Source organism: Pelophylax lessonae (assembly GCF_965119305.1).
Source record: "Pelophylax lessonae genome assembly, chromosome: 5".
NCBI classification, from domain to species: Eukaryota; Metazoa; Chordata; class Amphibia; order Anura; family Ranidae; genus Pelophylax; species Pelophylax lessonae.
In genome coordinates this window covers 17,148,596-17,175,545 of record NC_138772.1, presented here as the reverse complement: position 1 = coordinate 17,175,545, position 26,950 = coordinate 17,148,596, and the positions used below count along the sequence as shown (strand labels likewise).

Sequence of the window (26,950 nt, the reverse complement as noted above, 5' to 3'; positions counted from 1 at the left end):
TATGAACTTGTCATCCATATAAGTATGTTTTGGGTGTTTTTTGTATGTAAAGGTCAAACCTTACAATAATTATCGTCTTGAGATAATTTAGCTACTTCCAACTTCTGAAGTGTCCAGAGTGCTAATTTGATGCTTGATATTCACAGCGCAATGTCAATTCCTCATAGAAGCCCGGATCAGTGGATGGGAGATATTCCTGCGGTGTCCACCATAAATGCAAATTTTGAATAAGTTGATTCGGATGAGGCGTCTATAGCTTAGATCTGAATTACTTGTAGGATGTTGGGAGTCAATCAACCTATTTCATGTGAGCTCAGATTGTCTATGTGATAGATATACTCCCCAAAAATGACCACACATTTGAAAGTATCTTTATTTAATCTATAAAGAAAATTTTTTTTGGGTTGCAATCTTAAGTAAAGATGAATCTGTAATAATTATTACCACCCATTCACACAAGCGGTTCAAAAAACAGACAGGGAAACCCTTCATTCACCTCTATGGAGCAGCAGATTCAACCACTTCCGGACCTCAAGGTTTTACCCCCCCCAATGACCAGGCCGTTATTTGCGATTCAGGCACTACGTTACTTTAACGAAAAATTGCGCGGTTGTGCGACGCTGTACCCAAATAAAATTGATGTTCTTTTTTTCCCCACAAACAGAGCTTTCTTTTGGTGGTATTTGATCACCTCTGCGGTTTTTAGATTTTGCGTTATAAACAAAAAAAAGCGACAATTCTGAAAAAAAAACAACAATATTTTTTACATTCTGCTATATAACATTCCCAATAAAAAAAAAATTTAAAATCAAACTTTTTTATCAGTTTAGGCCAATTTGTATTCTGCTACATATTTTTGGTAAAAAAAAAAAAAAAAATGTTTTTTAGATTTTGCGTTATAAACAAAAAAAGAGCGACAATTTAAAAAAAAAAAAAAAAACAATATTTTTTACATTCTGCTATATAACATTCCCAATAAAAAAAAAAATTTAAAATCAAACTTTTTTATCAGTTTAGGCCAATTTGTATTCTGCTACATATTTTTGGTAAAAAAAAAAATCCCAAAAATCCCAAAGAGCGTATTTTAATTGGTTTGCGCAAAAGTTATAGCGTTTACAAACTACGGGATAGATTTTTGGACTTTTTATTTATTTATTTTGTTTTTATTAGTAATGGCGGCGATCTGCGATTTTTAGCGTGACTGCGACATTGCGGCGGACAGATCGGACACCTAACTGACATTTTTGAAACTTTTTGGGGACCGGTGACATTAATACAGTAATCAGTGCCAAATAATATGCACTGTTACTGTATAAATGACGCTGGCAGGGAAGGGGTTAACACTGGAGGTGATCAAAGGGTTAAATGTATGCCTGTTGGTGCTTACTGACTGTGTGGGGGAGGGGCTCTGTGACAGGCACAGAGAGATCGGGGTTGTAGCTTAGCTGAAACTCCTGATCTCTCCCTGCCTGTGTGACAGAAGACTCGCCTGCTTTGTTTACATTAGCAGGCAGGTCTTCTGTCAGTTTCTCTGTTGATTGCGCGAGGCCGGCGGAAATCGCCGCCGCTCCTCCCGCGGTCTGCCTCCCCCTGTGTCTAATCACAGCAGGAGTGCAGCCTCACGCTCACGTGCCGCCGAGACCATATGCATATAATCATGTAGATGTACGTGATTGTGCGCAGCCGAGTCGCCCTGATGCAGTAAATCTGCATGGGGCGGTCGGCAAGTGGTTAATGACCAGGCCGTTTTTTGCAATACAGCATTGCATTCATTTAACTGACAATTGTGCGGTCGTACCCCAAAAAAAAAAAAATATATATGTCCTTTTTCCCCTACAAATAGAGCTTTTTTGCGCTATAAACAAAAAAAAGAGCAAAAATTAAAAAAAAAAGTGTATATTGCTTGGTTTGCCCAAAAGTTTTAGAGCCTACAAACGTTGCAATATTTTTTTAAAAAATTTTCTTTTTTTTTCTTTTGCAAGTAATGGCGGCGATCAGCGATTTTTGGCAGGACTGCGACATTGCGGCAGACAAATCGGACATCTAACTGACACTTTTTTTTTTTTTTTCAAATAATTTTTATTGAAATTTTCAGCATAACAAAAAAACAAAATAACAACGTGAACAGTAATGTGCTTCACACGGATGGAGATGACACAGTATGATCAGTGACATAGACCAATGAACAATAAAGGCATCGACAAGGATACAACTTTTAATAATTGAAGAGGTATAACAATAGCAGAAACAACCTGGAATTGTCTCAATCTGGTTGATTGGCGAACCAGGGCGCCCATGCTTCCCATTGCTAACTGACACTTTTGACACTTTTTGGGGACCAGGGACATTATTACAGTGATCAGTGCAAAAAAAAAATGCACTGTCACTGCATTAATGACGCAGGCAGGGAAGGGGTTAACATCAGGGGCGATCAAAGGGTTAAGTGTGTCCCTAGGGCAGTGATGGCGAACCTTGGCACCCCCAGATGTTTTGGAACTACAATTCCCATGATGCTCACCTACACTGCAGAGTTCATGAGCATCATGGGAAATGTAGTTTCAAAACATCTGGGGTGCCAAGGTTCACCATCACTGCCCTAGGGGGTGCTTACTAACTGTGGGGGGGTGGTAGGGGGGTTGCACTGATTGGGGGAAGACAGAGATCCTAGTTCCTGCTTAGCAGGAACACAAGATCTCCAGCTTGTCCCCTTGGAGAACGGCCACCTGCCTTGTTTACATCCTTATTCTACATCTCCCGGGGATGATCGCAGGTGGCCGACGGACATCGGGTCCGCCGGACCCGCTGATTGACATCCTTGCTAGCCAATCACAGCACGATCCCACCTCTGGTGGCGCCATCTAGTGGCTATAGAGGGAAACGACGTACAGGTACGTTGTTTCGCGCAATAGAGCCACACTGCCGCAGTAAATACGGGGCTGCCAGTCGGCAAGTGGAAAAATGGACATTCCCCCGCTATGTAGGGGATCAGAGGACAAATCCCCTGCTGAGAAAGCGGAGTCCGCCCCGTGTGAAATGGGCCTTATAGCAGAGGTGGGGAACTTGAGTCACATGACTTGACTTAAGTCAGACTTAAGTCACCAGTTTGAGGACTTGAGACTTTCTTGACTAAAATTAATAAAAGACTCGACTTGACTTTGACTTGGTATTCATGACTTAAGACTTGACTTTGACTTGAGACATATGACTCGAAATGACTTTACTTTTTTAAGCTATTAAATATTTACATTTTCTCAAGATGTGTTAAAGCAAAATTAATGTGCCTGTTATGTTTCTGACACCACAGTCATTTAAAACACCTCAGTGTGTCCTGATTTTTAGGACACTGGTTGTTTAACAATGGAAATACTGTACTTAACATGTTTTTAGTGACTGTGGTGTTAAAACATGACCGGATAAAGAATTTTGAGCTGTTTGGGCATTCAAAGTGTTTCTTTAACCACTTTACAACCAGCCACGTAGACCTACGTCGGCTGACTTTGCGTGGTTGTACCAGGATGATGCCTCTAGCTAGAGGCATCATCCCGGTACTGCCTTTTAGAGCCAGCGGTTGGCTTTCCGGTGGTAACGACCAATGCGGCTCAGTAAACAGCTCGATCGTTTCCCCGGTGAGCGGGAGGGGACGTCTCCACCACGCCGCCTTCCGCGGCTCTGCCCGGGTCTCCCGTCCCACCGGGAGACCCAAGCACCCAGCCGGCGCTCCCCCAACGCTCTTATTTATCTATCTTCCTGTTTCTCGATCCATTGTGTATATCCCCTTGTTTTTTTAAATTTTGTCCAATCTTCCCAAATATCGTCCGGGTCTAAATTCTCGTCTTCCCCTCCCTCTTTTAAGTATTCTAATATTCTTATTTTTTCCACTCTTCTTATCCAATCTCCTAGTGTCGGTGCCCAAAATAATGGAATCAAACCCTTTACCGCATTCATCAAATGGGGGGTTAAAGTCGCTTTGTATTGTTTAGTTGAACTTTTTGTGCCATGGAATAGACAGAACAACGGATCTTCTATAATCTCTATTTTTTATGATTTTTTTTAATTTGGGCCAACACCTCCTTCGAGAGTTTTTTAATTTTCGGACATTCCCACCAAAGATGGGTCATTGGGTCCTTCTTGTACTTACTGCCGTTCTGTCTCCACGGGGAGTGATCGCGGGTTGCTGTCGGCAATCGCGGCTGTTAGATCCCCTGTAGCCAGTTGGCGCGTGCGTGCATGTGCCCCCATTCGCGGTCCCGCGAAACGACGTACAGTTACGTCATTTCGTGGGACAGAGCCGACTTGCCGCAGTATATGTACTGCTGGTGGTCGGCAAGTGGTTGAGGTTGGTAACAGGGTAAATAGAAGCTCTTCATTTCCAGAAGCATCCAATGATGGGGCGCTGCCACCATATGGTACATTGTTCCTCGGTAGCTGCATTGTCTAAAACAGGGGTGGGGAACCTTTTTTCTGCCAAGGGCCATTTGGGTATTTATAAAATCATTTGGGGGCCGTACAAAATTATCAACTTAAAAATGTGCCTGTTATATTTGGTCAAACATTTAATTAACTCACCCCTAATGTGATGGCTGCAACTACTTCTCTTTGGTGAGGTGTGTGATGTTAGCTGGTATTGATGATGTTGCTACTGGCAACTGGTTTTCCAGGTTTGAGTCGGTTAGTCTGGAGTGCAGTCGACTCTTTGTGGTGGTAAGTTTTGAAAAGAACTGCTGGCGGGTACTGCTGGTGGGTATAGCTGTCTGGTACTGCTCGTGGGTACAGCTGGCTGGTACTGCTGTGGGTACAGCTGGCTGGTACTGCTGTGAGTACTGCTGGCTCTGGCTGGTACTGCTGTGTGTACTGCTGGCAGGAAATGCTGGCTAGCAGAGGGGCCGCGCTGGAGGAAGAGGCGATGTTTCCTGTATTGATCACAGGTGGAGTGCATTTGATATCACTTCGCCTGTGACTCACTCAGACTGTCAGAACAGAGCCGAAACTATACAGGAAGAATCGGCTCCTTTCTGACAGATCAGTTGAGAGACACAGGCTCAGCTGCACGAGGGGCCGGACCAAATGACTTCGAGGGCCGCATACGGCCCCCCAACCATAGGTTCCCCACCCCTGGTCTAAAACATGGTGAACAAGATTATTTTTTATATACTACTTACTAATACCTTTTTATGTGAAATTCAGATTTTCTAAAATTTACCATTGCCTATTTTTAGGGCAAATCAAAGTCATAACAATAATATCCAGAATTTGTTTTTCCCATATCCACCATGACGGGGCGATCTGCTGAATTTTGGTTGGTTTCTCTATTGTCTCTCTGGCTGCCTAAAAAAAAATAAAAAAGAAACTGCCGGCCAACTATCTTCTTTTTTTGACTTTATCAATTCTAATTTGACTTGATTGGCTGGACTTGAATGCTTTGTTGAATAATGTCTCTTGGCATTGCTATCTTTATGTACAACAACCTTTTCTTGACGTTATAAGACATTATTCATAGTCTTTCTGTTTGATCAGTAAATAGTCTTTAGCCTGGCCGCTTTTCACGATTGCCTTCACTATTCATTTTTATTTTTGAAGTCATTTGGGTAAGACAACAAAAAAAAAAAAAAACACTCCAGCATTTTAGAAAAAGTGTATAATAATGCTACTACAATACAATATTCAATACTGGGCCTAGGAGAATGTCTGGAAAAAATACTAATAACAAAATTATTATTCATATTAACCACTTCAGCCCCGGAAGATTTTACCCCCTTCCTGACCAGGCCCTATTTTGCAATTCGGCACTGCATGACTTTAATGGACAATTGCGCGGTCGTGCGACGCTGTACCCAAATGAAATTGACGTCCTTTTTTTCCCACAAACAGAGCTTTCTTTTGATGGTATTTGATCACCTGTGCGATTTTTACTTTTTGCGCTATAAACAAAAAAATAGCAACAATTTTGAAAAAATAACAATATTTTTCACATGTTTTATATGAAATTCCCCCCCCAAAAAAAATGTAAAAATCAAAATTTTTTAACATTTTAGGTCAATTTGTTTTCTGCTACATATGTTTGGTAAAAAAAATCGCAATAAGCGTATTTTGATTGGTTTGCGCAAAAGTTATTGTGTTTACTAACTAAGGGAAAGATTTTTGTCATTTTTATTGTTTTTTTTTTTAATGAGTAATGGCGGTGATCTGAAATTTTTTTTGCGGGACTGCGACATTGCGGCGGACAGATCGGACCCTTGACTGACATTTTTGACACTTTTGGGGGTACCAGTGACACTACTACAGTAATCATTGCTATACATATGCACTGTTACTGTAAAAATGACACTGGCAGGGAAGGGGTTAACTTTATTGGTGATGCAGGGGTTAAGTGTGTCCCTAGGGGTGTGCTTCTAACTGTAAAGGGGTGTGGCTTGTGATGTAACCACAGAGACATAGGATCCTACATAGCAGGATCGCATGATCTCTGCAGTTAGATCAGGGAGAATGACAGGCGGCTTTGTTTACATCAGCCGTCTGCCTTTCTCCCTCTGCACCAGGAGATCGCGAGTGACCGGCGGACATCGGGTCCGCTGGTCACACGCGCGGACATGTCAAGGAACGAGCAGGGGTGGGAGCGCGCCTCCGGCGGCTCGCGCTCGCCCCTAGAGGCTCTCAGGCGAGCGACGTAGTACTACATCACTTTGCCTGTACGGGGCTGACTGCCGCAGTAAATAGTCGTGCGGCGGTCGGCAAGTGGTTAATAATAATAATAATACAAATATTGTGTTTTACCCCTTAACACTGTAAGTACAGAAAAATAACTTGATCTGCCAGAAATCCAGTGAGCTCCTAATTTCCTGTAGAGAGCTGAGAACTTGCCCCACGGTGCACACAAAACTAAACAAGAAGTGAGGACACAAAAAAGTGCACAGGATGTATCTTGTGGGCACCTCCACAGAGAAAAGACCCAGGCCCTGATCCCCTGGGAGGGGGCCCGACTCCTGACAGGGCCTAGGTATGTGTGGTCTACCCAGCTGAAACCAGGCAGACCCTATTCTTCAGGGGATCTGTGGAAGCAAGGTTTACCCAAGTACAAGGTGGGGCTCCCTTGAAGGAAGACCTTAGACCTTATGGGAGGGGGAGAACCTGACCAGAAGGCCACGTGTCCTCCCCTCTAAGGGTTTCATGGCAAGTCTGAGAACCTACACCTACTAGTCAGAAGTAAGTGCTACAGACAGACTTCATTCTTCAGGGGACCTGTGGAACCAAGGCCCACCCAAGTACTAGGGGGGGGCTCCCCTTAAGGGAGACCTCATGGGAGAGGGAGAAGTTGACCATAAGGCCACATGCCCTTCCATGCAAGACTTTTAGGGAAAGTCTGAGGACTTATACCTACCAGTCAGAAGTAAGTGCTACAGATATGCCCCACTCTTCAGGGTACCTGCTGCAGCAAGGTACGCCCAAATACTGGATGGGGCTACCCTGAAGGGAGACCCCATGGGGGGGGGGAGAACATGACCATAAGGCCACGCCCCCCCAAGAGTCTCAGGACAAGTCCAAAGACCTACACCCTACTGGTAAGTAGTGCTACAGACAGACCCCATTCTTCAGGGGACCTGTGGAACCAAGGCCCACCCAAGTACTATGGGGGCTCCCCTGAAGGGAGACCCCATAGGAGAGGGAGAAAGTTGACCATAAGGCCACATGCCCTTCCATGCAAGACTTTTAGGGAAAGTCTGAAGACCTACACCTACCAGTCAGAAGTAAGTGCTACAGATAGGCCCCACACTTCAGGGTACCTGCTGCAGCAAGGTCCGCCCAAATACTGGATGGGGCTCCCCTGAAGGGAGACCCCATGGGGGGAGAACATGATTATAAGGCCACACCCCCCCCCCAAGAGTCTCAGGACAAGTCCAAAGACCTACACCCTACTGGTAAGTAGTGCTACAGACAGACCCCATTCTTCAGGGGACCTGTGGTACCAAGGCCCACTCAAGTACTAGGGGGCTCCCCTGAAGAGAGACCCCATGGGAGAGGGAGAAGTTGACCATAAGGCCACATGCCCTTACATCCAAGACTTTTAGGGAAAGTCTGAGGACCTACAACTACCAGTCAGAAGTAAGTGCTACAGATAGACCCCACTCTTCAGGGGACCTACAGAAACAAGGTCCAGCCAAGTACTAGTTGGGGCTACCCTGAAAGGAGACCCTAAGGGAGGGGGAGAAGTTCACCATAAAGCCACGTGCCCCTCCAAGAGTTTCAGGGAAAGCCTGATGACCTACACACTATTAGTTACAAGTAAATGCTGCAGACATACCCCATTCTTCAGGGGATCTACCGAAGCAAGACCCACTTAAGTACTAGGGACGGCTCCATTCACACCATTGTGCACATTAATTCATGTTCTGTGTATTGCTACATTAGGGTGCTTTTCATTATTAAAGGCACCCCAATGCACTGCCCTGTGTGTTGTAGAAACCTGTTCCATTTTGTGTTGTGGTGGACTTTGGCCCATTCATTTTAACCGGTCCATTTAATGCACCTGAACGCAACGCGTCAATGCATGAAAGTGTGTGTTGCAGTGCACAGTGTTGTGGTGTGAATGGGCACTTACATTTCTAATATCCAGTCATCAGACCATTGTGGACATCTTTGCTCACTAGCACACCGGTAAGTGGTGTTTGGGTTGTCAACATTTCCTCTTAAAAATAATGGATGGGATTTGGGTTTGATGGGACATTTATGAACATTTTTTGTCAGCACTGTAAAGGGGTTATGAGGACACCTACATTTGCTGCCTATGGAAGAGTAGCAACCCCTAAGAAAACAATGGCCCCAAAGACACTTCAAAAGTGCTCAGAAGCTACGGTAAAACAGCTAGGAGGCAGCGTGAAGAGATTTTCCATTTTCCTCTGATAAAGCATGCACAACTGTCTTATTATTTGAGGGGTGCAGGTTGAGGAAAATGGGCCAACAACATTTGAAGTGTTTGTCCAGACATGACTCAAAGTTCAGACCAAACCTCCGTCTCTCCTTCTAGATCATATCCCAGCATTATTTCTTCTCTTAACTTGTTCCTGTGGGTCTTATTGCCCACCCGCTGCCCTGTAATGCGGAATAACCATTTTATTTTTGGGATATGTGATGGAATGAGACATGTGAATACCTTCTGTTCTAAGGGCTTTACATACTGATTATAGTGAGGACTTTTTCATTGCTTTAGTCCAGCCTTGCCCAACCAGGGTTCCATGGAACCCTAGGGTTCTTCCTGACATTGCTGGGGTTTCTTTGAGCAGTGGCGAATGGATCTCCCACCTACATTGACCACTAATGCAAAAGTGGCAATTTTCCACTGGCCACCACTTTTACATGGACTACTAGTGTTAAGGGACACTACAATTGTCACTATCTACAATTCTTTTTTGATTTATTTTTCCTTTTATTTCAAGATTCAAGAAACTTTCTACAACATAGTTGTGGGCGTGGTCTTCTGCGCCCATGCATGTGGGGGTACCATTCCTGCGCAGCGTGCCGATTAATGCCCAGGACCAGGTGGAGACTGCGGTCATGTGAAGAATCCCACACTAAGTTCCCTGACTTAGAGATGAGCCTTCACTGTGTGCACTGTGCAGTAATAGTACAGAGTTCCTCTGAAAAGTGACTTGTCCCGTGTCACTGCACACTGTGGCTTGGTTCACACTTAGTGTGTGTACGTGGCTCACATCAGGGGTCTGGTGCGTCCCTGTGTAATCTGCTCCATAGCCGCCACAGAGATGTGTGAACCGGCTCCACCATGGGAACTTTTTTCGGGGGGGGGGCATAATTTTAAGGTCACCCTTGCTCCGCCTCTTTTGGCCCCCATGGATCCCCTTTAAAGCAGGCCAGGTCAGGGTCTCCCATAGATCCCCCCTTTAGAGCAGGATCCCCATAGATCCCTCTTTAGAGCAGGCCAGGCCAGGGTCCCCCATAGATCCCCCTTTAGAGCAGCCCAGGGTCCCTTTAGATCCCTCTTTAGTCTTACCTTTTCACCTATATTCCCCGTGCTACCAGGTTTTCCTGCACCACCAGGTACTCCAGGCTCTCCCTGCAAAGAATATATATATATATATATAACTTTAGAGTAGGCCAGGTCCCCATAGATCCCCTTTAGAGTAGGCCAGGTCCCCATAGATCCCCCTTTAGAGCAGGCCAGGCCAGGGTCCCCCATAGATCCCTCTTTAGAGCAGGGTCCCCATATATCCCCCTTTAGAGCAGGCCAGGCCAGGGTCCCCCATAGCTCCCACTTTAAAGCAGGGTCCCCATGGATTCCCCTCTTAGAGCATGCCAGGAAATTTCCAGGGGGGGAGGCACTTGCCCCTCCTTGCGACGCCCATGGGCTCCACTGAGAGCCGGTCACACTCTCCTGTCATGTGAATTGGATGCAGGGAAACCCGCACCCAGTTCCCACTAGTGTGAACCCAGCCTGTAACTTGTTGCATGTTGCATTAAGAGGGAGGTGCCGAGCCCACGCCCTCTCCACCAGTCCATCGTACCTCTGTTACCTCACTCCCAGTAACAGAATAGGGTTCCGCCAAGCACCTAGCGCAGACCTCATGTGTGTTCTCACTCAATTCCTACCTTCCCATATCTCGTGATCAGGTCCATGTATCTCCAAAATGTGGGTTCAGATCTGGTTGCTACTGGATACCAAACCACTAGCGAGGGAGCCAAACACGACCCCCTTGCTTCTGTAGGACCCATCACCTAACCAGGTACCACGCCTAACGACTGGTCGCTTTGTGCCTTGAACTTGTACTTGGTTAGCAACCACTCTCCTCTTCTTATCTTGCCGAGTTAACCTGTTGTAGTTGTGTTGCTTTATACCCCGTAATGCTCTACAGACCCAGGTTCTCTAGATACACCAAAACCTAACATGTACCGCTTTAATAACTTCAGACCAGGGTTAGACGGTTGATGCAACTCTACTGAAGAAACGCAGCATAACAGTTCTATACGAACAACGTCCTTATTCTAAGGCTCGGTTCACACTACGGCACTCTGACTTAGGGGGTGACCTGTGAAGTCACGTGCACCGCGACTTCGGCACGACTTGCACGGACTTCATATAATGAATGTCTATGCAAGTCGCCTCCAGGTCGCCCCGAAGTAGTACAGGACCCTTTTTCTAAGTCGGAGCGACTTGTGTCACTTCTATTAGAACCGTTCCTGTACTACACTATGGGACGCAACGGTGCGTGACTTGTCAGGCTGACCAAGTCGCCTGACAAGTCGTACCAGTGTGAATGGAGACTAACTTTAACTAGAGTAACACAGTGGTCCAGGTATACCTCGGTGAGGCAAGAGTCTATTATGGCTTTGCCTATGGCTTGATGTCTTCTGAAAACCATGGCACCTGAGAAGCGTCAAACTATCCCAATCACAAGCAGTACTGGAACCCACTGAACCACTCTCAACCCTACTCTTGGACTTCAATCGTCCCCCCTATTTGATAACACAGGTGGGCTGGCTAGGACCAAAAGCCCGGGTACTGAGCTTGTAGCACCTAACCCTTTCCCCCAGCCAGGGCCAGCTGCTATCTTGCTAAAACCAAACACAGTTAGCCCTGGCCATGTAATGATCCTGCTAATAATGTACCAAGAGCTGTAGATATGATCATATTTGGCAAGTGTTCCTCCGCACTTGAAAATTATTTCAAGAGTTCGTCCTGGTTAAAAAGGTTGAGAAAGGCTTAACCCCGACTGAGCATATCAAATCTAGACAGATTGTCCAAACCACATCTCTAAAGAAAATTATTGTTACATAGTTACATAGTTACATAGTTGGTGAGGTTGAATAAAGACAAAAGTCCATCCAGTTCAACCTGTGTAGGTGTGTGTGGCTGTAATCATCTTGCATACCCCTGAATGTTCTGATCCTTGAGATGTACGTCTAAGAGTCTTTTGAAAGCCACCATACTACCCGCAGAAACCACCTCATGTGGTAGAGAATTCCACAATCTTGTAGCCCTAACAGTAAAGAACCCCCCACGTTGCCTGAGGTTAAAACGCTTCTCCTCTAATCGCATTGTATGCCCCCGAGTTCTCATGCAATCCCTTTGACTGAACAGCTTTTTTTCTAAGCCTAGATCCCCATTTAGATATTTAAAAATTGCTATCATGTCCCCCCTCAGGCGTCTCTTCTCCAGGGAGAATAAATCAAGCGATTGCAGACGCTCCTCATAATCAAGGTCCTCCAATCCCCTAATTAGTTTAGTTGCCCTTCTCTGGACTCTCTCCAGCTCCAACACATCCCTTCTGAGGACTGGTGACCAGAACTGGACCGAATAACCAAGATGAGGTCGGACCAGAGTTTTATAGACCTCATCAGAACCATTGAACTTGTCTTCAATGGTTCTGATGAAGTGGAAAAATTCCATGAAATGTGTTGACCTTGGAATACTTGGGTACATTATAAACCTTCGTATATCATTTTTTGGTACTGTAGATATTTCCATTATTTTACCCAGTTCTGGACCGGAAGGATTTTCCCCCTTAATGACCAGGCCATTTTTTGTGATTCGGCACTGCGTTAATTTAACTGACAATTGCGCCATCGTGCGATGCTGTACCCAAATAAAATCGATGTCCTTTTTTTTCCCCACAAACAGAGCTTTCTTTTAGTGGCATTTGATCACCCGTGCGATTTTTTTTTTTTTCGCTATAAACAAAAAAATAGTGACAATTCTGAAAAAAAAAAAAAACCTATATTTTTCACTTTCTGCTATATAACATTTCCCCCCCCCCCCCAAAAAAAAAAAAAGAAAAATAATTTTTTTTCATTCTTTTGGGCCAATTTGTATTCTTTTACATATTTTGGTAAAAAAAAAATCCCAATAAGTGTATTTTGATTGGTTTGCACAAAGGTTATCCCATCTACAAACTAGGGAAAGATTTATGTCATTTTTATCTATTTTTTTTTTCTTTGCCAGTAATGGCGGTGATCTGCGATTTTTAGCGGGACCGCGACATTGCGGCGGACAGATCGGACCCCTAACTGACATTTTTTGACACTTTTGGGGGGACCAGTGACATTACTACAGTAATCAGTGCTAAAAATATGCACTGTTACTGTAATAATGACACTGGTAGGGAAGGGGTTAACCTAGGGGTGATCAAAGGGTTAAATGTGAGCCTAGGGGGTGTTTTCTAACTGTATGGGGGAGGGACTTGTGAAATGACCATAGAGACCTGTGATCCTATATAGAAGGATCACAGGCGCTCTGTGATAATTTCAGAGAGAAGAACGGTCAGCTGTGTTTACAACAGCTGACCGTCCTTCTCTCTCAGCGGGGAGCGATCGCGGGTCGCGAGCGCCGTCCCCGTGGATTGGCTTCCCCCGTTGCCTAGTGGATGCGGGAGCGCGCTGCAGGCGGCGCCTGCTCGCCCCCCCAGCACCGCTCCTGTGGATCACCGTACAGGTACGGCGATTCGCGCAGCCGAGCCAGCCTGCCGCAGTATATATGCGGCGGGCGGTCGGAAAGTGGTTAACAGAATAATAAAAGTATTTTTTAGCAAAAAATATCTTTTCATTGGCTGATACATGTAGCCATATTCTGGGAGTGCGAAAATATACATTTATGTGGGCCTTTTCATGTGGTATACCGGGATTATGCCTGAAGCTACAGACATCATCCAGATATTGTTCTTTTACTTCCAGCGTCGGCTTTTTTCATAAAAGGCCATCCAAACAGCTAAGTAGCTGCTGGATTGCTTTTACAGGCAGCCTGCCCCCCCCCCCACCCCTCCACTGGTGCCTTTTCCCCACCCGATCTTGGTGTGATCAAATGCTTTTAAGGGCACAGGAGACATGTGGGGCCTAATAGACCCCAGACCTCTCCATAAAGGGTTACTGTCACTGCCTATTGCTGTCACAAGTGATGTTTGCATTTCTTGTGACAGCAATGAAAGTGATAATTTTTTTTTTTTAAAGAAACAGTATATATATATATATATATATATATATATATATATATCAAACAAATATAAACATTAATTATTATTTTTTTTTATTTATTTGATTTGTTTTCAATTGAAGTGTTTATTTTGCAACACAGGGAATTTACTTACTGCACTTGCCTTTTTTCCGCCGGGTAAGGAGGAAATTCACCAGGTGGAGGGACATCACAATTGTCTTTTGATTTTTTGGATTTTCTTTCACATTATATATTTGCAATAATCCTGAGCACCATTGAAGAGAACCTGCTCTTCTTGTATTTCGGACTGTTGGACTATTTATTTCTGATTTAATTGGCCCTTGTGTCAAAGTCACCTACATTTGATGTTGATTATTTATTCACCAATTTGTTTGTTTTATATATCAATTTTTGTTGGTCACAATTTCATTAATGTATACCACATTTTGAATTAGCGCACCAATTTATTTATCCATTCTTTATTTCACTATTCTGGTTGCAGCTTTTCACCTATCAGCGCTCCCTTCCCTTAACACATATAAATATATATATATATATATATATATATATATATATATATATATATCAAATAAATATAAAAATTAATCTTTTTTTTAAATATTTATTTGATTTTTTTTTTAAATTAAAGGCGAACCCACGCGTTGGTCCCAAATACATACCATATGTTAAAGGTGATCGCACCACACGTGAGGCATTGCCCTGAACGCCAGAGCTAGAGTAATAATTCTAACACCAGACCTCCTCTGTAAACTGGTAACCTGTAAATGCTAATAAAGCATTGCCTGTGGAGGATTTTGAATACCTGTAGTTTGGCGCCATTCCACATGCGCGCGCAATTTCAAGGCGGGACATGTTTGGTATCTATTTACTTGGCGTAACACCATATTTTATATTTCACCAAAAAATGGGTTATAATTGTGTGTTTTTGTTGTCTTTTTTTGCATTAAAATTCAATAAAGTGTAATTTTTCCAAAACAATTGTGTTTGAAAAACCGCTGGGCTAATACCGTGTGACATAAAAAATTGCAACAACCGCCATTTTATTTCTAGGGTCTCTGTAATAAAAAAAAATATATAATGTTTGGGGGTTTTAAGTAATTTTCTAGCAAAAAAAAGAAGATTTTTACATGTATGTCAGAAGTGTCAGAACTGGCCCAGTATTGAAGTGGTAAAAGTGTATTTTTTCCCAAAAAATTGCATCTGAAAAGCCACTGCGCAAATACCGTGTGACATAAAAGCTGCAACAACCACCATTTTATTCTCTGGGGTCTCTGCTGAAAAAAAAAAATACATATATATATATATATATATATATATATATATATATATATATAAAAATGTTTATATATATATATATATATACTGTATATATATATATAATGTTTGGGGGTTCTAAGTAATTTTCTAGCAAAAAAAGTATTTTGTTACATGTATGTGAGAAGTGTCAGAATTGGCCTGGTATTAAAGTGGTTAAAGTGAATTTTTTTTTTTTTTTAAATTACATTTGAAAAACCACTGTGCAAATACTGTGTGTCATAAAAAATTGCAGCGACTGCCATTTTATTCTCTGGGGTCTCTGATTAAAAAAAATAGATACAATGTTTGGGGGTTCTAAATAATTTTCTAGCAAAAAAAAAAAGTAGATTTTTACATGTATGTGAGAAGTGTCAGAACTGGCCCAGTATTGAAGTGGTTAAAGTGTGTTTTTTTTTTAAAAATTGCATTTGAAAAACCACTGTGCAAATACCATGCGACATAAAAAAATTTAAATGACCGCCATTTATTCTCTGGGGTCTCTGTTAAAATATATATATATATATATAATGTTTGGGGGTTCTTAATAATTTTCTAGCCAAAAAAGTAGATTTTTACATGTATGTGAGAAGTGTCAGCATTGGCCTGGTATTGAAGTGGTTTAAAGTGTATATTTTTTTTTAAATTGCGTTTGAAAAACTGCTGTGCAAATACCATGTGACATAAAAAATTGCAATGACCGCCATTTTATTGTTTATTTATTCTCTGGGGTCTCTGCTAAAAAAAAATATATATATATATCATTTTTGGGGGTTCTTAATAATTTTTGGGGGTTCTAAGTAATTTTCTAGCAAAAAAAGTTTTTTTTTACATGTCTGTAAGAAGTTTCAGAATTGGCCCAGTAATGAAGTGGTTCAAGTGTGTTTAAAAAAGAAAAAAAAAAAAAATTGCATTTAAAAAAACACTGTGCAAACACCATGTGAAATAAAAAATTTAACGACCACCATTTTATTCTCTGGGGTCTCTGCTAAAAAATATATATATAATTTTTGGGGGTTCTAAGTAATTTTCTAGCAAAAAAAGTATTTTTTACATGTATGTAAGAAGTGTCAGAATTGGCCCGGTAATGAAGTGGTTCAAGTGTATTTAAAAAAAAAAAAATTGCGTTTAAAAAACCACTGTGCAAATACCATGTGACATAAACAATTAAATGGCCATCATTTTATTCTCTGGGGTCTCTGCTAAAAAAATATATATCATTTTTGGGGGTTCTTAATAATTTTCTAGCCAAGAAAGTCGATTTTTACACGTATGTGAGAATTGTCAGAATTGGCTTTGTATTGAAGTGGTACGTAAAGTGTATTTTTTTTTTTGTTTTTAATTGAGTTTGAAAAACTGTTGTGCAAATACCATGTGACATAAAAAAATTCAACGATCGCCATTTTATTGTCTGGGGTCTCTTCAAAAAAATATATATTTTAAATGTTTGGGGGTTCTAAGTAATTTTCTAGCACAAAAAGTATTTTTTTACATGTATGTAAGAAGTGTCAGGATTGGCCTGGTATTAAAGTGGTTAAAGTGTATTTCAAATACCATGAGACATAAAAAATTGCAATGACTGCCATTTTATTCTCTGGGGTCTCTGCTAAAAAAAAAAAAAAAAAGAAAAATGTAAATGTTTGGGGGTTCTAAGTAATTTTCTATCAAAAAATGTATGTTTTTATGTGTATGTAAGAAGTGTCAGAATTGGCTCGGTAATGAAGTGGTTCAAGTGTATTTAGAAAAAAAAAAAAATAAAATTGCATTTAAAAAAACACTGTGCAAATACCGTGTGACATGAAAAATTGAACGACCACCATTTTATTCTCTGGGGTCTCTGCTAAAAAAAAAAAAAATTATATATATATATATATATATATGTATATATATATATATATATATATAATGTTTGGGGGTGCTTAATAATTTTCTAGCCATGAAAGTCAATTTTTACATGTATGTGAGAAGTGTCAGAATTTGCCCAGTATTGAAGTGGTTGAGGTGTATTTACAAAAAAAAAAATTGCATTTGAAAAACTGCTGTGAAAATACATGTGACAAAAAATGGCAACGACCACCATTTTATTCTCTGGGGTCTCTGCTTAAAAAAAAAAATATATATATATATAATGTTTGGGGTTCTTAATAATTTTCTAGCCAAGAAAGTAGATTTTTACATGTATGTGAGAAGTGTCAGAATCAGCCCAGTATTGACGAGGTTAAAGTGTATTTAAAAAAAAAATAAATAAAAATTGCGTTTGAAAAACTGCTGTGCAAATACCGTGTGACATAAAAAATTGCAACGACCGCCATTTTATTCTCTGGGGTCTTTTTTTAAAAAAAATATATATTTTAAATGTTTGGGGGTTCTAAGCAATTTTCCAGCAAAAAAAAGTATTTTTTTACATGTATGTAGGAAGTGTCAGAATTGGCCCGGTAATGATGTGGTTCAAGTGTATTTAAAAAAATAAATAAAAATTGCATTTAAAAAAACAATGTGCAAATAGCGTGTGACAAAAAAAATTGAACGACCACCATTTTATTCTCTGGGGTCTGTTCAAAAATAATATATATTTTAAATGTTTGTGGGTTCTAAGTAATTTTCTAGCAAAAAAAGTATTTTTTTTACATGTATGTAAGAAGTGTCAGAATTGGCCCAGAATTCTCTGCTTAAAAAAAAAAAAAAAAAAAATATATATATATATATATATATATATATATAGTATTTGGGGGTTCTTAATCATTTTCTAGCCAAGAAAGTCGATTTTTACATGTATGTGAGAAGTGTCAGAATTGGCCCAGTATTGAGGTGGTTAAAGTGTATTTTTTTTTTTTTAAATTGTGTTTGGAAAACTGCTGTGCAAATACCGTGTGACATAAAAAATTGCCCCGACCGCCATTTTATTCCCTGTGGTCTCTGCTAAAAATAAATATATAATGTTTGGGGGTTCTTAATAATTTTCTAGCCAAGAAAGTCGATTCTTACATGTAATGGCCCACGTATTGAAGTGGTGAAAGTGTATTTAAAAAAAAAAAAAAAAATTGCGTTTGAAAAACTGCTGTGCAAATACCGTATGACATAAAAAATTGCAATGACCGCCATTTTATTCTCTGGGGTCTCTGCTAAAAAAAAAAAAAATAGATAATGTTTGGGTTCTAGCAAAAATACTGATTTTTTAAATGTAAACAAAAATGTCAGAAAAGGTCCGGTCCTAATGTGATTAAACTCTTTTTTTTTTTTTTTCATATATTATTTTTTTTAAGTAATAAATGCTGTTTTAAACATTTAATGAGCAACACAGTTGCTTTACCAAAATACTTTTATCAGAATACTTTTTTTTTTGTGACAACGGTTATAAATTGATTTGACAAAAAATAAAAGCAAACAAAGAACAAGCGATTTGGTTCACCACCATGTTTTCTTTTTATTTGGACATTTTTTTGTTATATCATTTTATTCTCTGGTGTCTCTTCTGAAAAAAAAAAAATTATATATATATATATATATATATATATATATATATATATCTATATATATATAAATAATGTTTGGGGGTTCTAGCAAAATTACTGATTTGTAAATGTTAACAAAAATGTCAGAAAAGGTCCGGTGGTCCTAATGTGGTTAAACTCTTTATTTTTTTTTTTTTTCATATATTATTTTTTTTAAGTAATAAATGCTGTTTTAAACATTTAATGAGCAACACAGTTGCTTTACCAAAATACTTTTATCAGAATACTTTTTTTTTTTTTGTGACAACGGTTATAAATTGATTTGACAAAAAATAAAAGCAAACAAAAAACAAGCGATTTGGTTCACCACCATGTTTTCTTTTTATTTGGACATTTTTTTGTTATATCATTTTATTCTCTGGTGTCTCTTCTGAAAAAAAAAAATGATATATATATATATATATATATATATATATATATATATATATATATATATATATATATATATATAATAATGTTTGGGGGTTCTAGCACAAAATTACTGATTTGTAAATGTTAACAAAAATGTCAGAAAAGGTCCGGTGGTCCTAATGTGGTTAAACTCTTTATTTTTTTTTTTTTTTTCATATATTACTTTTTTTAAGTAATAAATGCTGTTTTAAACATTTAATGAGCAACACAGTTGCTTTACCAAAATACTTTTATCAGAATATTTTTTTTTTTTTGGCAACGGTTATAAATTGATTTGACAAAAAATAAAAACAAACAAAAAACAAGCGATTTGGTTCACCACCATGTTTTCTTTTTATTTGGACATTTTTTTGTCATATCATTTTATTCTCTGGGGTCTCTTCTAAAAAAAAAAAAAAAAAAAAAAATATATATATATATATATATATATATATATATATATATATATATATATATAATGTTTGCGGGTTCTAGCAAAATTACTGATTTTAAATGGAAACAAAAATGTCAGAAAAGGCCCGGTCCTAATGTGGTTAAACTCTTTTTTTTTTTTTCATATATTAATTTTTTAAGTAATAAATGCTGTTTTAAACATTTAGTGTTTAGTGAGCAACACAGTTGCTTTACCAAAATACTTTTATCAGAATACTTTTTTTTTTTTGTTTGGCAACAGTTATAAATTGATTTGACAAAAAATAAAAGCAAACAAAAAACAAGCGATTTGGTTCACCACCATGTTTTCTTTTTATTTGGACATTTTTTTGTCATATCATTTTATACTCTGGGGTCTCTTCGGAAAAAAAAAAATATATATATATATATATATATATATATATATATATATATAATGTTTGGGGGTTCTACCAAAATTACTGATTTTAAATGGAAACAAAAATGTCAGAAAAGGTCCGGTCCTAATGTGGCTAAACTTTTTATTTTTCTTTTTTCAAAAATTACTTTTTTAAGTAATAAATGCTGTTTTAAACATTTAGTGAGCAACACAGTTGCTTTACAAAAATACTTTTTTGTGACAACGGTTATAAATTGATTTGACAAAAAATAAAAGCAAACAAAAACAAGCGATTTGGTTCACCACTATGTTTTCTTTTTATTTGGACATTTTTTTGTCATATCATTTTGTTCTCTGGGGTCTCTTCTGAAAAAAAAAAAAAATATATATATATGGATATATATATATATATATATATATATATATATATATATATGTATATATGTATATATATATATATATATATATATATATAAATAATGTTTGGGGGTTCTAGCAAAATTACTGATTTGAAAATGTTAACAAAAATGTCAGAAAAGGTCCGGTCCTAATGTGGTTAAACTCTTTATTTTTTTTTTTTTCATATATTACTTTTTTTAAGTAATAAATGCTGTTTTAAACATTTAGTGAGCAACACAGTTGCTTTACCAAAATATTTTTTTGTGACAACGGTTATAAATTAATTTGACAAAAATAAAAAAATAAAAGCAAGAAAAAAACAAGCGATTTGGTTCACCACCATGTTTTCTTTTTATTTGGACATTTTTTTGTCATACCATTCATCTGTAGAGGTCAATGTTTAATTGAACACCTTCCACGGCAAGGGCTTAAGAAGTTAATAAATAACAGCTAGATCACAAGTTTCAATTCACACTTAGAGATTCAGCAGCAAGAATAATTCAATCTACATTAAACAAACCTAAGAGTATCGCTTAGCTCATCTTAATAAAGTCATATTTCTCCCGGAGACGGATCTCGAACTTCATCTCCCAGGCTCCGCTTACGAAGGTTTATTCCATTTTAGTAAGTTAAGAACAGTCCCTGTTTCATCCATAGCCTTGCGTAACAGTCTGGGTGCATGCAGCGGGCGAATCGTATGACCTAGATACAAATGGCCTTTAACAGGACAAAAATACCACCGCGTTTCCTCAATGTCAAGATTATAAATTCACTTGAGATCTTTTTTATCAATGCGCCCGTGTGTCCTTTCTTCGGGAAAGGACCTTCTGTAACATCCATCAAAGACACTCAAGTGTTATGTATTCTGACATATTTCAGTTATTGCAGAGCAATGTAATTAGACCAAAAGCAATCCATGTGTCTTTGTGGCAAGAGTCCAAGGTAACAGTTTTCTTTTTCCACCCCCCCCACTTACATTTTAATTCATATCAGGCTACGATTTTGGCAGCATTCAAAGCATTTTTAGTCATCTGCCATCTTCAACGGTTGACGCACCAATGTAAACATAATTTTCATTTTTTTGACAGAAGATTTGAATAAAACATGTTAGACTATCGTAAGAAAAGATAGTGATTCTCCTTACGTACAAAGACCATAAAGTTACAGTAAAAGTTCCATACAAGGAGGAGAGTCAAACCAATGGAGTTGTCATGTTGTCTAAGTTCTTATTTGTAGACCACCATCAATTTCTGCATGGAATGGCACTTCAGGTTTATTTGATTTAATTTAAAATCTACGTATAAGTGTTCCCATTAAGACTGGAAAAGTTCCATTGCCCTGATTTCATTCTTCATAACATTTCTTGTCTGAAATTCTTCTAATTTTTTATTATTCTCCTCCTTATATCATCAAAATATTAGCTTGGCTTAGCTTTGAGAAGTGTCTTTTTTGGTTATATGTAGCATTACAGTTTCCCCAAGTGTTCCGTAACTTAGGGTTCTTGTTGAAACTTCTGTTTTAAAGCTGGGTTGCCCATTGTCTGCCGAGCGTTGAACTTCAGTACAGAACGAAGGCTTGATGTTAAACGTTGACTGGCCAGCTGGTGAAGAACCGGCACTTGCCCCGGTACTGCTGGCTTGATTCATACGGTAAGAAACATTTGAGGATCCCATCATATTCATTCTACTCATTCGTGAGCCAGTCATGAACATGCTTCCAATACCTTCTTTCAGGTTGCTGAAAAAACTTTGCCTTTGTTTGGGTACAACAGGCCTTCCAACGTTCAGCAACACAGGCTTACCAATAGTTGGCTCGCTGATTTCAGCCTGCAGGACTGATATCTCGCATGGTGTGTCCTCGGTAATGTTTGAAACATTTTCATCACATCCGTAAGTCTCTCCTTGACCCGGAACATAATCCTCAAGATCTTCCAAAGTTAGAATTTTACCATCACGAGTTAGAATTTTTTGATCTCGGCTTTTTAACTCGTCATTATCTTGCTCTTCGGGTTCTTCAACGATGATGTCTTCAACCTCCAGTGATATTGTTTGGTCTGGATCATGTGCTTCTAATTCAACAGCTTTTATAGTACCCAAATTTACAGGTGGGGTTACTGTTTCGTCCTTCTCCTCAAAAATTTGAAATTCTACACATTCTCTTTCAACTGTTGGAAGTATTGACTCTTGCAGGGCTGTGCTGTCTAAAGTTTCAGTATCTTCCTCTTCTTCTGCATATTGTGAATTCAAATCTTCTTCCACCTCGTCCTCTGTTTCTTCAGCAAAGTCATACTCCATTGCTGGGATATCAGCATCTGAATAACTGCGAGATGTAAAGGAAGCTTTGGCCTCTTCCACCAATCTATTATTGGAGTTATTGGTGTTTGGGTCATTGCCGGGGAAACCCCTTGATCGAGAGCCATACTGGGTATACTTCTTTGACCCCCTTTCATCTTTCTCTGGCTTGGCTGGTGAAGTTCCTCTTTTTCGGGGTGGTTTGGGAGACTTTTTCACTTGGAATTCAATAATTTCTTCAACCTCGACCCATCTGGATGATTGCTCTTCTAATCTGCCAGCTGCCCCTCGGTCATCTTGTGGTTCTGTTATGAAGAGAGTTGGGACCACCGTCTTTCGGGTTTCCATCTCGGATCTGTAGACGGATGGCCTACCCCTTGAAAACGAGAAGGGCTCTGGTGTAGAGGCCTCTGACCTGGGGGTTCTTGCTGGAGATTGACCAGAGACGCGGCGTGAAGGAGAGATTCCTGGAGACATCCTTCTCCTCATCCTTGGACTTTTCACCACCGTTGTGATAGTTTCCTCTCTATTAACGACGTAAACGTGTGAATTAATTATAGGCACACAGACAGCGTTTGCGGTGACACAAGCCAAGTTAGTTGGGTGAGTTTTCTTCTCTGAGCCATGCTAACCCATGCACAAACAGGCTACGAGTAGGTTAATTTCAAACTTTTACTTGTGCGGAGACACAGGTTTGCCTTACTGATTAGTAGATCTGATCCTTTTATTTTGGGCTATTATTATTATTATTATACAGGATTTATATAGCGCCAACAGTTTGCCCAGCGCTTTACAACATGAGGGCAGACAGTACAAGTACAATACAATTCAATACAGGAGAAATCAGAGGGTTGAAGCTGCTAGTGATCGACTGATATAGTTTTTTATTGCCGATACCGATATTTTGGTCATCGTATATCGGTATCGGCCGATATTTTCGTACATTAAAATTTTTTTTTTTGACAGGTACTGTTGTAGAGGTGTCTGGGGGTCTAAAAGACCCCAAACCCCTCCTCTGCACTTAAAGGCCTCTTGCACACTGCAGCTTAAAAATGCTCAGTACAGCGGTTTTTTTTTTCTGAGCTAAAATAGAGCCCATTCATTCTTAATGTGCCTATGCACACAGCCGCGTAAATGAGCGCCGCGTTTTCTTCAGTAAGAACAAAATAGAAAAATCTGCATTTTTGGTCAGTAATTTGCACCTGATGCGCGCAAAAACGCGCAAAAACGCGCAAAAACGCGCACAAACGCGTGAATGCGCTAAAATGACCCAAAATGTCAATTGAATATCCAGAACGCTAGAATAAATTTGCGCGCAATTACGCGCATTTGCGCGCATTTACGCGAATTCGCGCAAGCGCGTAAGCGCGAAAATGCGCGCATTACAATTACGCCAGAAAACGTAGATGCTCTAACAGGAGTATCGTGTGTAAGGTGCCAAAAGCATTCAAAACGTCATGACATCACTTCTGGGCTTTTACACGGAGACCCGATCAGAGCGGTGGCCGTGTGGATGTGTGTTGAGTCATTTCGAGGGGACAGCAAATTTACACTGTTAGGCCTCTTGCACACGATACTCCTGTTTGGGCATCTTGCGGCTTAAAAATGCTCAGTACAGCTTTTTGAGCTAAAATACAGCCCATTAATTGTAATGTGCCTATGCACACAGGCGCGTAAACAAGCGCTGTGTATTCTTCAGTAAGAACAAAATAGAAAAATCTGCATTTTTGGTCAGTAATTTAAGCCTTAATACTCGCGAATACACGCGAATACACACGAATACACGCGAATACTCGCAAATACATACAAGAAAAAAGGTCTGGAAAAAAGTAGATGCTCAAACAGGAGTATCGTGTGCAAGAGGCCTTATACAAGCTGTACACTCACTACTTTACATTGTAGCAAAGTGTCATTTCTTCAGTGTTGTCACATGAAAAGATAGAATAAAATATTTACAAAAATGTGAGGGGTGTACTCACTTTTGTGAGATACTGTGTATATATATATATATATATACTGGAATCAGATTTGATATCTAAATGAATATATACCTTCTGACTTGTGTGTGTGTGTATATATATATATATATATATATATATAGTTACTAGAATCAGATATTTCATATATATAGATATTTATTTTTACTGGAATCAGATATTATATGTAGATGGGTATATACCCCTTGACTTTTATATTTATACTTTTTTTTACCTATACATTCATTTTTATATGTATGACCTTTTGCTTTTAAATTTATGATCCTTGAATTTGTACTTGTTTCGTAGCCCTGATGTAGAGTAGGGTGTTTAGCTGTGGATTAATTTTATTATAAAAAGCTTGTTGCTTGCGGTTCCCAAAAACATTAAACTAAAGTTTAGCCTACTTTTATTTTGCCTTCCCTGGTTCCAACCCCCCCCCCCCCCCATTGACATGCTAACTACATTTTTTTAAAATTAAACCTTTTCAGTTACATTACATACCTTATTGTAGACCCAGTGACACTCATCACTGGTTCTCAGTGCTTCTCTAGGCAATGCAGGCACATTCTTGCTGGTGGGACAGGCTGGCAGGGTGCTTTACATAACTTCCAGAAACTATCACCGAACGCTGTATCTTGGCCTAGGCCAACTAGGCCTAGGGTGGCACATTGCAGGGGGGGGGGGCGGCAAAAAAGCTCCCCTGCATGAAAAAAAAAAGCCTGCTCCTGAACGAAAATAGTCCCTGCCGGCAGTGGCGTTGCTATGGGGGTGTGGGGGGATGTGGACTGCACCTGGGTGACACCCACCAGAGGGGTGACACCCGTCTGCTGGGTCCTATGCCCTAACCACTGGTTGTGGGGTGTCACCAGCACTGAGGGGGCCATCTGCATGTTAACAGGACAGGCTAGACGGAATCTGATTGGCCAGCACCATCCATGTGATGGTGCTGACCCATCAGAATGCCTCTTCTGCTGAGAGTTACAGATGTAGGTGTAGAATATGGCCAGCTTAATCACTTAAGCCCCGGAGGATTTGGCTGCTAAACGACCAGGGGGTATTTTGCGATTCGGCACTGTGTGACTTTAACGGACAATTGCGCGGTCGTGCGACGCTGTACCTAAACGAATTTGACGTCCTTTTTTTCCCACAAACAGAGCTTTCTTTTGGTGGTATTTGATCACCTGTGCGTTTTTTACTTTTTGCGCTATAAACAAAAAAAGAGCGTAAATTTTGCAAAAATAACAATATTTTTCACATTTTTTTTATATGAAATTTCCCCCCCAAAAAAATGTAAAAATCAAAATTTTTTAACATTTTCAGCCAATTTGTTTTCTGCTACATATGTTTGGTAAAAAAAATTGCAAAAAGCGTATTTTTATTGGTTTGCGCAAAAGTTATCGCGTTTACTAACAAAGGCAAAGATTTTTGTCATTTTTGTTGTTTTTTTTTTTTAACGCGTAATGGCGGCGATCTGCGATTTTTTTCGCGGTACTGCGACATTGGGGCGGACAGATCGGACCCTTGACTGACATTTTTGACACTTTTGGGGTTACCAGTGACATTTCTACAGTAATCAGTGCTATACATATGCACTGTTACTGTAAAAATACACTGGTAGTGAAGGGGTTAACTTTATTTGGGAGGGAGGGACTGTGTGTGTCCCTAGGGGCGTGCTTTCTACTGTGATTGGCTGTGGCTTGAGCTGTAAGGACACTGATCAATGGTTCTACATAGTAGATCCGTGTGATCAGTGTTTTTACACCGAGGAGAATGACAGGCAGCTTGTTTACACAAGCCGCCTGACTTTCTCCCTCTCCCCCACCGATCGCCGAGTGACCGGCGGACATCGGGTCCGCCAGTCACACGCGCGGGGGGGGGGGTCCGTGACCGCGCCTCCGCGGGAGCGCGTTAATTAACGTCACTCTGCCTAGCCGGGGCTGACCGCCGCAGTAAATCTACTTGCGGCGGTCGGCAAGCGGTTAAGGTTTACCATGCATGTTGCAAAAGGTGGAACCCAAAGGGGAAGGGATGTGGTTTACAGATGGCAGGGCGGGTCTTAAACGGGAAGGGGCATGGTCTGGACAGGAAGGGGTGGGCCATATTTAAATTAGGGGGTGCATGAGTTTAGTCAGGCCTAGGGCAGCACAAAACGTAAATACACCACTGCTATCACCAACCAATATTGGTTAAACTAGGTGCACTTTGTCTTTTTTTTCCCAACCAGACTACCTATGCAACTATGTAACATCACAGGACCTGCAGAGTACAATTGGAGTACTGCTTTAGTACTCCTCTCAAGAGCCGTTGGCCCTGATACAAACAGT

At 40.0% G+C, this 26,950-nt stretch overlaps 1 protein-coding gene across 1 annotated transcript in view; it reads right to left on the bottom strand.

Moving 5' to 3' along the window:
- The window catches only part of OBSCN (obscurin, cytoskeletal calmodulin and titin-interacting RhoGEF), a 740,285-nt gene that overhangs the window by 171,326 nt on the left and 542,009 nt on the right, over positions 1-26,950 (bottom strand). The gene's annotated exons all lie outside the window — the stretch shown is intronic.